This window comes from Eptatretus burgeri, chromosome 2 (genome assembly GCF_056783735.1).
Source record: "Eptatretus burgeri isolate ZD-2024b chromosome 2, Ebu_testis_v1, whole genome shotgun sequence".
Lineage (NCBI taxonomy): Eukaryota > Metazoa > Chordata > Myxini > Myxiniformes > Myxinidae > Eptatretus > Eptatretus burgeri.
Genome location: NC_140962.1, coordinates 27,338,482 through 27,354,908, shown reverse-complemented (window position 1 = coordinate 27,354,908; position 16,427 = coordinate 27,338,482). Strand labels below are relative to the sequence as shown.

Here is a 16,427-nt window from a genome sequence, read left to right as displayed (position 1 = left end):
GCAAGTAGGAGGAAAATAAATAGATAAAATAAACGTAAGAACAAACAAAACAGAGACGAGTGAGATGATGTAAATGGAAAGCCTAAAAAGACACAATTCCACCAGAAACAACGTTAACACTGGATGATACATTTCCATGATATATTGCAATTATGCCGTCTTAATTTGACTGAACTAGAAATGACTAAAGAACAGAAATTTGAGTATTGGTGCTTTGTATCCATCGAGTGGCATCAAAGGTGACAAACCTCTTAAGTGGAAGAAATCGAACTCCGACCACTGTGTGGCTCGGTGGCTGCGTGGACAAAAGCAAATCATTTTGCTTCAATATCCATGGCCTTTCAGATTGGGGAACCAATTAATAGGACTTGTCTCCACAAGTGTCACAATTATGTCTGTGTTGGGGACACCTTTGAAGCAGTAACCAAGTCATAAAATGAAACAATAACGAATTTTTCCTATGACTGTAAAAATATTGATCTCTGTATGACAAACAATACAAATAAATAGCTATAATTACCTGGCCATAAAAAGGATTAGAAAGGATTAGAGAGACTATGTTACGTGGTTTGGATAGTGATGTGGAAAAAGAATGAAGAACCAGGGAGTTGTGGGGTCTGTTATAAATACTGCATGTTGTTTGTTTGGTTCCAGGTCCACAAGATAAATTATAAAATGAGGCCTAAATTATACTAGATTTTTTTCATCTATTGGTGAATGGAGAAGTGTCCGTGTGTGTCCGTGTGTGCGTGTGTGTATGTGTGTGTGTGTGTGTGTGTGTGTGTGTATGTGTGTGTGTGTGTGTGTGTGTGTGTGTGTGTGTGTGTGTGTGTGTGTGTGTGTGTGTGTGTGTGTGTGTGTGTGTGAGATAACCACTGTCGCTGCCAACTACTGTATTTGTATTAACAAGGAAATGGTACGAACCCGACCCCTCTCTTCCACGGATATTTTTCGTATTCATACGTTCCCGAGAATCCGATTTGCATTCAGGAACAGAGCAATTATGGTTAACCACTACGAAATTAGCCATTCTTTCGTCTAAATGCTGAAAGTTTAGTTTAAAAGATGATTTGAATAACAGATTTCACACTAGTAACGGTAGGTAAAGCATTCCAGGCGAGTAGAACCGAGTCACTGAAAACGCACACACAGTGCACGGGCAGAAGGTCTCGTTTAGCAATCATACGTCATTTCACAAGTCGCTTATTGTGTTTTTGTTTTTGTTATTTATATAACTGAATTCTGGTTCATTGACATAATAAATTAATCATCTTATCGTTAAATCGCTTAAAGTAGCATGAGGTTACCATCACATTCCATTGTTAGTGGTGTCAGGTTAGAAAAGTCATTGGGTTTAGGTATGAAGAACATCTTCCCACCAATACCTTTAGGATTAGATTAAGTCAATCAGGCCTGGTTTATTGTGGGGCAATTACGCCCAGCGCAGCCGTGGTCCGCCAAGACCTAGTCACGTTGCAATATTATGCTGGAGCAGTGCTGTAATGTTCACAGCACAATTATTTCCTTCCTTCGCTCATCCAAATGTGGTATGTTCTGGATTAGTGCTGCAAGATAAACAACATCCTTAAAGTGCTTGTGCTTAAAGTCCTTAAAGTTATTTTTCTCTCTCACATGTCCTGTAAGCAAATCCAAATTTGGTTTGTGAACACACTTGAAATCCAAATGTGATCATACTTGAGGGTTCACACTATGTCCAAATCAAAACTATGACTCCTGCCATCAGGGCCCAGCTTTCAGGTCACAGCAAATCACTTTTCAAGGTACTTTTGTGGAAATGAGTCGTACAGGTTTCAAAATGCTTAATATAGCACAGTTATTTCCTTAAAGAGAATCCAAACACAATTTTTTTTTTCTTCTGAAAACCATTGAAAATCATTAATCACAGTCGAATTTGAAGGGGAGGGGGAAAAATTGTAATTTTTTTTTCGAATCACAAAGTGCCAAAAAAAAGCCCCTAAAGTGTCGATTTTTGCCAGTCACGTCACACCTTGATCCAAATGTCGGCTTGCACAGAGAGACAGTGTATTATGGGTTCGGATTCCTCTGAAGGTTCTCAGCATGTTGAAATTGATCAGTGGAATTTTGAAGAAATTATTGGAGACAAAATTAGTGCTTTCAGGGGAATTATGGAGCCTTATCATTTTGAGCCTCATGCAAGTGATTCAGATGAAGATGGCAACAATGGAGGTGTTAGTGAAGACGAAAAGGCTGGTTGCTTGTTCACGACAGATTGGTAGGTTTTGTTTTTCCATTAAAATGACAGATTAGAAGGGATTTTGCATTATTGATAAATTAGTTATTCTGTGCCAGCGGAAACACGGCACGGACAGGGACAGGGCACAGCGGACAAAATGGGTGACGAATGCTTTGTCCTAACATCGCAGGCTGACCAGGTGTCTTGTATGTTACGAGTTGTCCAGTTTCATAATTTCCTGGGATATCATTTGTGTGTGGTTGTGCCATGTCCATGCTGTGTCGATGTCCTTCCCCAGTGAAGGAGGGATTGGTGCTATGGGCGAGAGAGAGTGTGGGTGGTGGTGGGTATTTTGGGGTGATGGTGGAGGGGGTGTAAGGTGGTGGTGGGTATTGTAGGGGGATGGAGGAGGGGTGGGTATTTTTGGGTGATGGCGGAGGGGGGTGGGGGGGTTGTCACCTGTGTACATATGCTGGTAGCTGCTTAGAGATGGTGTTTCGGTTTCGAGCGACAGCCGTTTCTTCCACTTAATCATGGGGATGGAATCCTCTCTCAATCATGGTGGATAACCACAACATCTAGCTATTTCTGTTGTTTCATAACAGTGCTCTCTGAAATGTTCCGAGCACAAAAGCCAACATTTTGTAGCCCCGATCCACATGGGTATTTCGGACAAACCTTGTCCGATTTCTGGCAAAGTTAGGGTATTTTGGTCATTGGTGTAACATGAAACCATCTCGTTTTGTATTACAACAACCACCAAGGATGCATCGATTAGGCATATTTGTGGAAAATCGAAAAGTATTCGCCGCTTGAGTTGAATCGTACCGCAAATGTAACCCGAAGACCATACAAATCTGGCGGTCGACTCCCGGGTGTGACATCATGGATAAGCATGAAATAGAAGATTTCGACTTTTAATTGCAAAATGACCTACTTTATAAATCGGAAAAAAGACATCATATATCTATTTTGTAGGGTATCAAGGGATAATTCAGTGTTGAGGTGGTCTGAGTGTTTGGGTTCCCCTTTAATGAGTGTTTAGAATAAGCGTAAAAGTAATTACATGCGATATTAGACTTACGTTGTTTATATCATGGAGAGAAGTCAAATTCACCCTCATGTCTGTCTAAAAATCCTCATCCCTGTGATCTAGTGTTTTTCTTTCCTTTGTGATATCTGTCAAATGTGTTTTTCAATGCTCGCAAGGCTGCGAGGCACCAAAAAACACTGTCATCCCTTCAAGGCCGTGGTATCGCATCAAGATCGGGTGAAAGGTTGGGGCAGGGTCCCCACCCACCAACAACCAGGACACGGGCCAATGGTGAGAGGGAGGGGAGGGATGTGAATCATCATCAGTCGGTGTGATAATAAAAAAGGCAGGAGCAATCACAATCAGGGTGGAGAAGTTGCGCACGTGAAAAGAAGAAGAACAACAACAATAAGACTTTTTTTTGTTGTTGTTTATCCCCGGACAGTTCTCGTGAACAAGCCAGCGGCAGGGAGACAACCGATCGATCTCCCAGAAGCGACCAAGAGATCCCCTACATCCAGGATGGTGTACTCCCACCTTCACAAAGTCAGGGCCACAACAGAATTTGAGAGAGAAAAAGAGGAGAGAGAAACAGAGAAAAAGAGGAGAAAAAGAGAAAGACAGAAAGAGAGAAAAAGAAAGAGAAAAAGAGAAAGAGAAAAAGAGAGAAAAAGAAAGAGAAAGAGAGAAAAAGAAAGAGAAAAAGAGAAAGAGAGAGAAAAAGATAGAGGATAAGAGACAGAGAGAGACAGAGAGAGACAGAGAGAGAGAGAGAGAGAGAGAGAGAGAGACAGAGACAGAGAGACACAGAGAGACACAGAGAGAGACAGAGAGAGAGAGAGAGAGACAGAGACAGAGAGACAGAGACAGAGACAGAGACAGAGAGAGAGACAGAGAGACACAGAGAGACAGAGACAGAGACAGAGAGACAGATAGAGAGACAGAGACAGAGAGAGAGACAGAGACAGAGAGAGAGACAGAGACAGAGAGAGAGACACAGAGAGACACAGAGAGACACAGAGAGACACAGAGACAGAGAGAGAGAGACAGAGACAGAGAGAGAGACAGAGAGAGAGACAGAGAGAGAGACAGAGACAGAGACAGAGACAGAGACAGAGAGAGAGACAGAGACAGAGACAGAGACAGAGACAGAGACAGAGACAGAGACAGAGAGAGAGACAGAGACAGAGACACAGAGAGAGACAGAGACACAGAGACACAGAGAGAGACAGAGACAGAGAGAGACACAGAGAGAGACAGAGACACAGAGAGAGACAGAGAGACACAGAGAGACACAGAGAGACACAGAGAGACACAGAGAGACACAGAGAGACACAGAGAGACACAGAGACACAGAGAGACAGAGAGACACAGAGAGACACAGAGAGACACAGAGACACAGAGAGACAGAGAGACACAGAGAGACAGAGAGAGACAGAGAGACAGAGAGACAGAGAGACACAGAGACACAGAGACACAGAGAGAGACACAGAGAGAGACAGAGACACAGAGACACAGAGAGAGACAGAGACACAGAGAGACACAGAGAGACACAGAGACACAGAGAGAGAGACAGAGACACAGAGAGAGACAGAGACACAGAGAGACACAGAGAGAGACAGAGACACAGAGAGACACAGAGAGAGACAGAGACACAGAGAGACACAGAGAGAGACAGAGACACAGAGAGACACAGAGAGAGACAGAGAGACAGAGAGAGAGACAGAGACAGAGACAGAGACAGAGACAGAGAGAGAGAGAGAGAGAGAGAGAGAGAGAGAGAGAGAGAGAGAGAGAGAGAGAGAGAGAGAGAGAGAGAGAGAGAGAGAAACACTGTTGACTTTTTTTTTTCTTTTTCTTTTTGACTTTTATTACAAAAGTGTAAAATTAATTTTACAAACCATTTGCAAAACAAAGAAACAAATGTTAAGGAAACATTTTTAGGAAACAGAACATGAGAAGCAATTTATGAATACATCAAAAGGAAAAAAACAAGTGTTTCATTTGTTACACAACAAATAACATTTTTCACACACCATTTATCAATAAACTCCTGCTCTTTCCCATACCTGCGACAGTATAGGTACTCCAGCTGGATTCGAGAAGAAATTAAAGTTCTGCAAGTCAAAATTATATAACAAGCAGAAAGATAACCACTTTCCACCATCTTTTTCCTGGTTTTATAAATTGACATTTTCGCCTCGGTGATCAAAAAGTTAACCAAAGCAGTTTCAGGTTTACGTACAGAGGACATAGCATAACAATAAATTAATTTCTCAAAAGAAAAAGCAAAACCCAGTTTCAAAAAAAATCATGTAAATAAATTAAACAAGTAAAGGGAACAAGTCTTGTGCACTCAACCTGTGCATCATACAGCGTTTCACGATTCTTACAGAAAGGGCACACTTCCAAAATTTCATTGGAAAATTTGTGCAACAAAACATTACAAGGAAGAATGCAATGCACTAATCTCCATTGCACGTCGCCTGAGCGTTTTGAAATTGGAGCTGTGTATAGACTTTGCCATGCAGGAATAAGCGAAGAAAGGGTTGAAAGGGTTGATAAGTGCTCTTTCCATTGGACACCAAAAGGGCCTTTCACTAAATCAGCAAATATAAAATGAACACAAAGGTCATGTAAAGTCTCTTTCTCAATCGAGTTAAAAGGTACAGATTTGCCATTATAACTCAAAAGCAACACAGAAAACATATTGGTTAAACAAGCTACCAGATTCAAAGAGGTTCTTGAATTCTACTCCCAAATTATTGAATGCTCTTAAAATTGCAAGAAAAATCTGACCAATAATACGAATTGACTGAAAGCCAGAAAAGCCAGAAACTTCACAACTGGACTTCCATCTTTCTCTTTGAAAGTCCAACAAATTATGGACTGAAAGGAAATCTGACCCTACAAAGTGCTGGACAAAGGTCCTGGAAGAAGGAATGGCTGCAAAGCAGGGGTTGTAAAAAATTTGTTCGTTCAGAAACATTGAGGTGGTAAAGGAACTGGTCTCACGACGCAGTGACAAAGCTTGCCAGACATTGATGACACTCTGCAAGTACAGAGGAAGCGATGACATCAATCTTAGGAAGGTCGAGCAAAAAAAGCTCACGACCATATCCCAGCCGACATGCTTGCTTCAGCAAACACAGGGTTAAACTCTCCCAAGGCATGTGGCTGTAATGAAGCTTCTTTACAAAGAGAAGATGGAAAGTCATGAGCTTGCTGGTGATATCAACAAGCCCCAGGCCCCCCTCATTACGAGGAAGGCTGAGGACACAAAGTCGGAGCCAGTGTTTACCACCCCAAACAAAATCAATCAATTGTTTCTGGGTGTTTTTGATGAGCCGCTCTGGTAGCTGAAGCACCATAAACCTGTGCCACAGAGTGGAAGTGATCAAATTGTTTGCCACCAATACTCTACCATGGTAAGAAAGTTTACAAAGCAACCCACTCCATTTTTGGAGTTTGGAAAACACTTTGGTGGTTAAACCATCCCAGTTTTTTTGGATACATCACGAATCACCGAGACGTACGCCCAAATGGTGCACTCCATCATTCCTTCAGGCCAAATTTCCAGGGAGTGACGGGAAAGAAAAACTTGATGATAGTCCAAAAAAGGAGGCAGAACTCTTCGACCAGTTCACCTTAGCTGAACCAGAAACACTAAAATTTTGAAGATCTTTAAGCTAGCTCACATACATCATATCTTGGGTCTGGACTGGTCACAGACATCATCTGTGTAAGCAATAACTTTTATGGGAGATTCATTTGGGGAAGCAGAGAACCCTGACAGTTTCTCCCACAACTGAACTAAAAGGGGCTCAATGGCAAGTACATAAAGAAGACCAAACAAGGGACAACCTTGCCTTATACCCCTCGATACAGGAAAAGGAGAAATCAAACCTTTGTTTACTTTAACCAAACTATATATATATATATATATATATATATATATATATATATATATATATATATATATATATATATATATATATATATATATATATATATATATATATATATATATTGTGATACAATAACTGAATATACGAAATAAAAGTAGTACCAAATACAAAACTCCTCAAAACTGCAAATATATATATTTATGATCTATGCTATCGAAGGCATGCTCTTGATCTATAAACAATAAACCTGTGCTTTTATGCAAAATGTCACACGTCAGCAATATCACGAACAGCACCGATGTTATCAAAAAATTGACCGTCCAGGCACACAAGTTTGATCAGTGTGGACTATAAAATTAACAACTGATCTTAAACGAGAGGCAAGAACCTTGGAAAATATTTTATAGGTCGGTAGATAATAGAGAAGCTCGACACCAATGACTGGGGAGCTGGGTGTCTCCTTTTTTCGGTCGCAAGGAGACAACCACTCGTCTACAACTTAGGGGAAGCTCCCCAACCTGAAAACTTTCTTGGAACATTTCCAGAAGCTCAGGACGAATAATGTCCCAAAATGTTTCATAGAATTCATGAGGAATGCCGTCCAGTCCTGGAGCTTTCCCAGATGCCACACCAGAAAGCGCAAGCCTCAATTCTTCCAGAGTGATAGGGTTCTCCATCGAGACCCGTTGTGACTTAGACAACTTCGGCAAAGGTTCAATAAAAGTATTTGCAACTGCAAATCAACTTTCTTAGCTCATAAAAGAGAGGAAAATAAATCATTTACTAACTTCTTAAACATCTTAGTATCACTTACAATGCCACCATCAGGTGATTGCAAAGATAGCATTTGTTGTTGAGTTTTAGTTCTATTCTCCAAGGAAAATAAGTACTGTACTTATAAGGAGAGTCAAGAAGATTCAAGTTTTTAATTCTCAGCCGCACTAAAGCCCCCTTTGCACGTTCCTCTACAGTCTCCAAGGTGACAAAGCAACTTTTTCTTACTTATAAAGTCTTTGTGCTCTCTTGTGTTACCAATCAATGTAGTAAGTTTGGATTGTAGTTCCAAAATCTCCTTTTCAAGTTGGGAGATCTTAAAATAATTGTCCTTTGAATAATACACATTGCATTGTTGGCAAAAAACTTTGATGTGGGTTTTTGCGATGTCCCACCATTGACTCTAACTCTGAAAAGTGTTTTTTCTGGTGAGAAGAGAACACCAGAAGGCTCCAAATGAATTACAAAAAAAAAAAAAAAAAAAAAAAATGCACCCCTTCTAACAAACCAACATTTAAGGCCCAATAGGCACTCTTACGTGGAATATGAGGAAAAAACATTTTCAAAGACACCAGATGATGATCTGAAAAATCAGAGGGCGAAATCACCGTTGACAAAATGAAATTCCAGAAAGAATTGTTAACATACAATTTATCTAAATATGCAACGGATACTCTGTCATTAGAGGCTTGACACCATAAAAATTGTTTGACTTGAGGGTGCTGCAACCTCCATGCATCAATCAGGTGATATATTATGAGAACTGCAGCCAAATGTTTTGCACTCTCCGGGTGAGGTTCAACACCGTTACGGTCGAGAGATGGCTATAAGGTGTAATTAAAATCACCAGCTAGGCAAACAAGACCACCAAAATCAATTAGAGCTAAACAATTATCTAACAAGGAAAAATAACATTTTCTTCCAGAAGGATCGCTTGGGATATAAGCATTCAGAAATGTGACCTTATGACCTCCATACGGAAAAACCACAAATGCCAAATGACCTTTCATAACTTCGTGACATGCTATTTGGTCAGATGGGATTTTTGTACGAAGCCAGTAAGTGACTCCTGCTCTAGGACAATCAAACGAGCTGAAGAACCATGAGCCTCTTATTGTATTTTGCCATTCCACTAAACAGGTGTCACCACAACGTACATCCTGGAGAAAAGCTACGTCTTCATGCCTTTGCTTTAATAATAGTTTGACATACGTTTTTTGTATCGGGGCGCGGCCCCCGTTTATGTTTATATTTGCAATTGATAACACCATAATGAGTTATTTAAAGAAATGATCATTTAAGTTCGTCAGGCTATACACCTGGGACTCGTTGGCATCATAGGCTGATGGATTTTTGTTATAATACGAGAAGCAGTAATACTAAATTTGTACAAATGTGGAAAATAATCAGTAAGCTTGATTTTTTTTCTGAAAGGTGTTGTGGAGAAATTGTATTATTTCAGTCGGAGAGGGGTGGGGGGGGGGTCAAAGTTCCCACCGTCCTGTGAATCCCCAACTGCACCTTCTGTCTCACTGACATCTTCTGAGACGCACGATTCGTGCTCGATAACAATGCTTTTCACCTTTTCAGGTGCAGGAGATACTGGTGTCAGCTTAAGGAAGACCAATTCTTCAGGTAAAGGATCGGCCTCCGTTTTTGAGGGGGGGGGGTCCTCAAGGGGTTCTAGTGTACTTGGCACACCGATTGTTTGAACATCTTGATCGAGTTCACCATTCACTGATGCACAGTCCGTAGACGATTCATCTCTACCTGGAGTCTCAGCTAATGAAGCCTGTTGATGCTCCATAGCTTCCTCCTCAACACTAGCACAGGATTTAACACTGGAAGGTTTCAGTTGAGTTTCACTCCTACCACATGAAACTCTTTTCAGAGAGACTGCTTCTACATATGAAACAGGCTCGATTGTACTTGAACCTTGGTGCCGTAATTTTCCACGTGCAACCACACAAGGCTCACTCATATCCTCAATTCGATTTTCGGAACTTTCGCCTGGCTCTGAGGGAGTTTCATTGTCTGGCACAGGTTCGTGTTGATAACTACATTATCTTGCTGGCTGTTTTGGCATACGACTGGAACAATCATTTTTAACATGTCCGCACTGACCACAATTAAAACATTCCGAGGTCTGCGAAGTAGCTAACACACGGTATGCATAGTTATTAGGGTACCCAGTCAAATGAACTGGGTAACCTATTGTTTTTGTTCTGTTTATTTATTATTATTTATTTTCCATTTTTCTTTTTCCGCCGGCAATTGGCGGGCTTTTTCGCTTTAAAAATCATTTTCTCTGGAACGGTAAGTCTGATCGACACAAAATTTTCACCATAGTATGTATCTTTTTTGAAAGCAATATCTGTGTAAGCAATAACTTTTATGGAAGATTCATTTGGGGAAGCAGAGAACCCTGACAGTTTCTCCCACAACCGAACTAAAAGGGGCTCAATGGCAAGTACATAAAGAAGACCAAACAATTGATAATGACGTCATAGGTCAAGTGGTACGGGCGCTATCTTGAAAAATACCGATAAACTTTGGACCTCTGTATCTCTGAAACAGTGCAATGGAAAATATTTTTGCTTCATACATTTTAATAAGCTCCCTATATGGGGAACACGGGTGACTTTTCGTGATGTCATCAGTGAAGCAGTATGCCGGTGAAAATTCGTCAAGTAGAATGCTGCATAGGAAAAATCTGATATTTCTTGCACATCATCTCCACAACAAATCACCGAAGAAAAAGTTTATTATGACGTCATAGGTGACTTGGTTCGGCAGCCATCTTGTTTTGAAAAAAAAATTAAAACATCTCCAGAACGGCTGAACAGATTGAGGCGAAACTTTACACCCACATTCCCCATGACATCCTTTTACAAGTTTGTTAATTTCTTATTGATAGGTCACATGGTTTGGTGGCCATCTTGAATTTACCTGAAAACCCTCAAACATCTTCTTCTCCAGAACAGCTGGTCAGATCAAGGGGAAATTTCACATACGTATTGCAGACGCGTATTGAATATAAGTTTGTTAATAAATAATTGAGAGGTCACATGGTTTGGCAGCCATGTTGGATTCAAGAGTAATATTAAATAATGTTTTCTTGGAACCACATAACCTATCGAAGCGAAACTTGACAACTGTAATCAACCCCCAAGCCTGCATATATGGTAAAAAAATTATGGCGTCACACGTCACATGGTTTGGTGGCCATCTTGGATAAAAAACGCACCTTATCCGATTAACACGAAACTTCACACACGTGTTCCACTACACAATTGGAAGCAGAATGTAAAGTTATGATGTCATAGTTCACATGGTTCGTCAGCCATGTTGGATTGAAAATTAATAAATTTAAATAATCTTCTTCTCGAGAACAGCTGGACAGATTGAGGCAAAAATTCACACACACACACACACACACACACACACACACACACACACACACACACACACACACACACACACACACACACACACACACACACACACACACACACTTTCCCCAAGTCATCCTTTCACAAGTTTGTTATTTTCTAATTGATGTCACATGGTTTGGTGGCCATATTGGATTCAAGAATTATATTAAATAATGTTTTCTCTGGAACCACATAACCTATCGAAGCGAAACTTGGCAACTATAATCTACCCTCATGCCTGCAGAAACGGGAAAAAAAATTTGATGTCACAAGTCACATGGTTTGGAGGCCATCTTGAATAGAAAAACGCACCTTGTGCGATCAACACGAAACTTAACAAGCATAATCCACTTCCCCATTAGAGGGAGAATTTAAATTTATGTTGTAATAGGTCACATGGTAAGGCAGCCATATTGGATTGAAAATTAATAACTTTAAAAGTCTTCTTCTCTGAAACGGCTGAACAGATCGAGGTGAAACTCCACACATATGACCGCCTCTCCATGACGAACAAAATGTTCTCTCCCCCCCCCCCTTTGATGTACAACACATCGTTTGGCAGCCATAGTGGATTGAAGGAAAAATATTAATTAATGTTTACTCTGGAACTACTGCATCAATAAATGTGAAATTTCAGAGTTATGATGGAACGGTCATGTGGAATGAAGGGTTGAAATTTCAACTCGATCGGGCCCACAGTTTGGCAGCCATGTTGGATTGAAGGGGAAATATTAAGTAACTAGCCGAAACCCATCACAGACGGATTCCGTTCCATGAGCCCAATATGACAACCAGTGGCGGCTCTTGTAAGAGCCGGATCCCAGTCGATGTACTCCATGGCCTTACCTAATGAGGCCTACAAAACGTGCTTGTACACGACATTTTTGGTGTACACTACTCCTAGTGAAGAAGTCCCCTGATTTCTGCACGTGTCTACTTTGACATACACCGTGTCAAAACTTCTCAGGTCACAGTACCGAGAAAAACGTGACGAGACCGCTCGGAGGAGCACAAAATTGGTCCTTCAGTATTAATATATCGATACAATGTTTCTTGTTACATTTTTTGTGTCAAATTCACATTCTGAGGTAGTCAGCATGTGCAGAAGAGGGTTTTACATTGCAGACGCTATTTTCGAGGAGTGGAATTACACCTCTCAGCGGTAACGATCTGTCAACGACAGACGTAATGACGTCAGCGAATGACCGATGATGTCATGACGTCCTTACACCTCTCAGCGGTGACGTCACACGTCGCCATGTAAACGAATGTAAAAGGAAAAGTGTTTATTCTGCTTCAGAGTTGAAGCAGAATTGGCATGATGTGCGATGCACTCTTACAGGTACGAAGTTTCTTTCAGTCCAGGTCACAGTACCGAGAAAAACGTGACGCGACCGCTAGGAGGAGCACAAAATTTGTCCTTCAATATTAATATATAGATATTTACTCTGGAACCAGTGTCAATATATGTGAAACTTAACAATTATTATCTAGATGACATTTGAAACATAATTTTAAAATCTCAACCCGATCGGCCACACGGTTTGGCAGGCAGAATTATTTAATTATTTGAACTTGAGAACTTTTAGATTTTTTTTCCAGAAGGCTCAGTTGGCTGCACCTGCATGCGTTTGATGGTACAGGAATAGCAATTCAATTGATACCGACAATGTCCCCAGGAAAAAGGGCTGACTGCATATGTAATAAATAGATTGAACACTTTGTGCTACCCGGTTCGTAACTCGTCAGTCCCGCGTTGTATCGAAGCAAGGCTGCATTTGTATCACTATTAAATAATGTTCTCTGGAACCACTTATCCTATCGAAACAAAACTTTGCAACTGTCATCTCCAGAAAGTCTCATGTATCAAAGGCGGACGTCTGGGTACCCGGTCATCACTGCCAGCAGTTATAAAGTGGCAGTTCTAGTTATATTTAATTTTCACCATAACTTCTAATTGTCGAATGTTCAGCTTTAGAATAATAAATAATTGATGCCGAAACGACAGGACAAGTTTTGCCTCCATATTCTTAACACGAACAGGAACGAAGGTTATTTTAGACACAATATTACCATATTGTTCCATAGCAGTCATGATCTGCTTACGCGGGAGGAAAGGAGGAACATTTGAGATGATTACCTTCACCGATTGTGCGTCTAACTGGGAAACAAACATGAAGACAAGCCGGTAGGCGACGAGAGATTCGCTAGGATCGAAGCGCTGGATAGGATGCTTTTCATTCTGACCGATCCACCGACGAAGATTCATTGCAAAGACGTATTGGTTCACATACAATTGTTCATCTGCCTGGCAAGATTTTTCCTATTGCGTATTTTGCCAACTGACACTCATAAAAAATGACAGTAAATCGACACCCTATTTTTGAAGGTCTACCATTTGAAAAATAATTGGTTTGCTGGTTTGTGCTGTGGAACCTCACGTTGCAAGCAAGCAAACACACACACACACACACACACACACACACACACACACACACACACACACACACACACACACACACACACACGCACACACAACCCGATAAACTTCTCTCAATGCTCTTGTTTGACCACACCTCCTGAGCCACACAATATTTTTCATAAGCCACGACCACTTTCCTACACCACTCCCACTTTAAATAATAAATAATTGGATGTGGTGTGTGGATCGTGGAATCGTTTTCGGTAAATAAATAAATAATTGGAGGTGGTGTGTGGATCGTGGAATCGTTTTCGGTAAATAAATAAATAATTGGAGGTGGTGTGTGGATCGTGGAATCGTTTTCGGTAAATAAATAAATAATTGGAGGTGGTGTGTGGATCGTGGAATCGTTTTCGGTAAATAAATAAATAATTGGAGGTGGTGTGTGGATCGTGGAATCGTTTTCAGTAAATAAATAAATAATTGAAGGTGGTGTGTGGATCGTGGAATTGTTTTCGGTAAATAAATAAATAATTGAAGGTGGTGTGTGGGTCGTGGAATCGTTTTCGGTAAATAAATAAACATATTATTAGAAATCCACAAAGACAGAAATGCTGGTGATTCCATTTATTTTGGATCCTTTTCACTTTGGTCAATAACGTTTGGATCGAGGAGAGATCGAAGGTGGAACGACGGTGTAGTTCCTTACAAACACTGTATACACACCTTAAATGACGGTAAATAGACACCCGATTTTTGAAGGACTACCATTTGAAAAATAAAACCTCAATCAAAAATCGGCTCAAGTAAAATTATCTAAATATCTCGAAGTGTTTAATTCCGAAGTCTCGTTTCGCTACATTCAAAACTGGACAAGTATTGAAAATACTGTACGCGGTTTTTCGGCTGCTGCACAGCAACGGGTGGTTGCTAGGCAACGAAATTCAAACACGCACCTTCCCAGTATATATTCCACCTGTTGGCAAAGTTTCATCGAAATCGGTTTGCTGGTTCGTGCTGTGGAGCCTCGCGTTGCAGACACACACACACACACACACACACACACACACACACACACACACACACACACACACACACACACACACACACACACACACACCTGGAAAACCCGACAATAAGGGATATCTCATATATAGCGAATCTAATATCTGGCTCTATACGTGACCCGTCTCAACGATCTGCGCCACCATTCCTCTTTCGAGACAAAAACGACGACGCGATGATTCATCCTCGATGCAGCAATTACATTCTAAAAACCGATGGATTCTCCGATGCTAACAATGATTTGCTCTACCGACATTTTGGGCGGCGGCGTGCACGACAGGCCGTTTTTCCGAGTCAACAATTCTCATCCCGAAACACTTTTGACGGTCGCCATGATCACGGGCGGGAAAAACACTCGATACCTCGGAACAAATAAGCACCGTGGAAACGGGTGCGCTCTCTCACTCTCTCTAGTTCAAAGGAAAGTGAAGAGATAACAAGGGAAAAATAGTAAATAGAGAGAAAAGGGTAGAAAGCAATACCACTACATGCAGCGCACCCACGAGAACCACCGTGCAGCAAACCCTTGTGATTACACGCGTGCAGTAACAGCTGGGGTAGGGGGGGGGGAGAGAGAGAGAGAGAGAGAGAGAGAGAGAGAGAGAGAGAGAGAGAGAGAGAGAGAGAGAGAGAGAGAGAGAGAGAGAGAGAGAGAGAGAGAGAGAGAGAGAGAGAGAGAGAGAGAGAGAGAGAGAGAGAGAGAGAGAGAGAGAGAGAGAGAGAGAGAGAGAGAGAGAGAGAGAGAGAGAGAGAGAGAGAGAGAGAGAGAGAGAGAGAGAGACAGTGGGGGCACGAGAGAGAGAGACAGTGGGGGCACGAGAGAGAGCCAGTGAGGGCACGAGAGAGAGACAGTGGGGGCACGAGAGAGAGACAGTGGGGGCACGAGAGAGCGACAGAGACACAGAGAGAGACAGAGAGAGACAGAGAGAGACAGAGAGAGACAGAGAGAGACAGAGAGAGACAGAGAGACACAGAGAGACACAGAGAGACACAGAGAGACACAGAGACAGAGAGACAGAGAGACAGAGAGACACAGAGAGACAGAGAGACAGAGAGACAGAGAGACAGAGAGACAGAGAGAGAGAGAGAGAGAGAGAGAGAGAGAGAGAGAGAGAGAGAGAGAGAGAGAGAGAGAGAGACACAGTGGGGGCACGAGAGAGAGACAGTGGGGGCACGAGAGAGAGACAGTGGGGGCACGAGAGAGAGAGACAGTGGGGGCACGAGAGAGAGAGACAGTGAGGGCACGAGAGAGAGACAGAGAGAGACACAGAGAGACACAGAGAGACACAGAGAGACACAGAGAGACACAGAGAGACACAGAGAGACACAGAGAGACACAGAGAGAGACAGAGAGACACAGAGAGACACAGAGAGACAGAGAGAGACAGAGAGACAGAGAGAGAGAGAGACAGAGAGAGAGAGAGAGAGAGAGAGAGAGAGAGAGAGAGAGAGAGAGAGAGAGAGAGAGAGAGAGAGAGAGTGAGAGAGAGAGACCACGGGGACCAATTCACACTTTGACTGTGACCGCGCTGCCCTGACAAATCCGGGCAGCAGGGAAGAATGGGGAAGATTTGGC

General features: G+C 41.8%; 1 protein-coding gene across 1 annotated transcript in view; it reads right to left on the bottom strand.

Moving 5' to 3' along the window:
- Nucleotides 1–16,427, bottom strand: part of PEX19 (peroxisomal biogenesis factor 19) — a 47,036-nt gene that overhangs the window by 561 nt on the left and 30,048 nt on the right. The window lies entirely within an intron of this gene.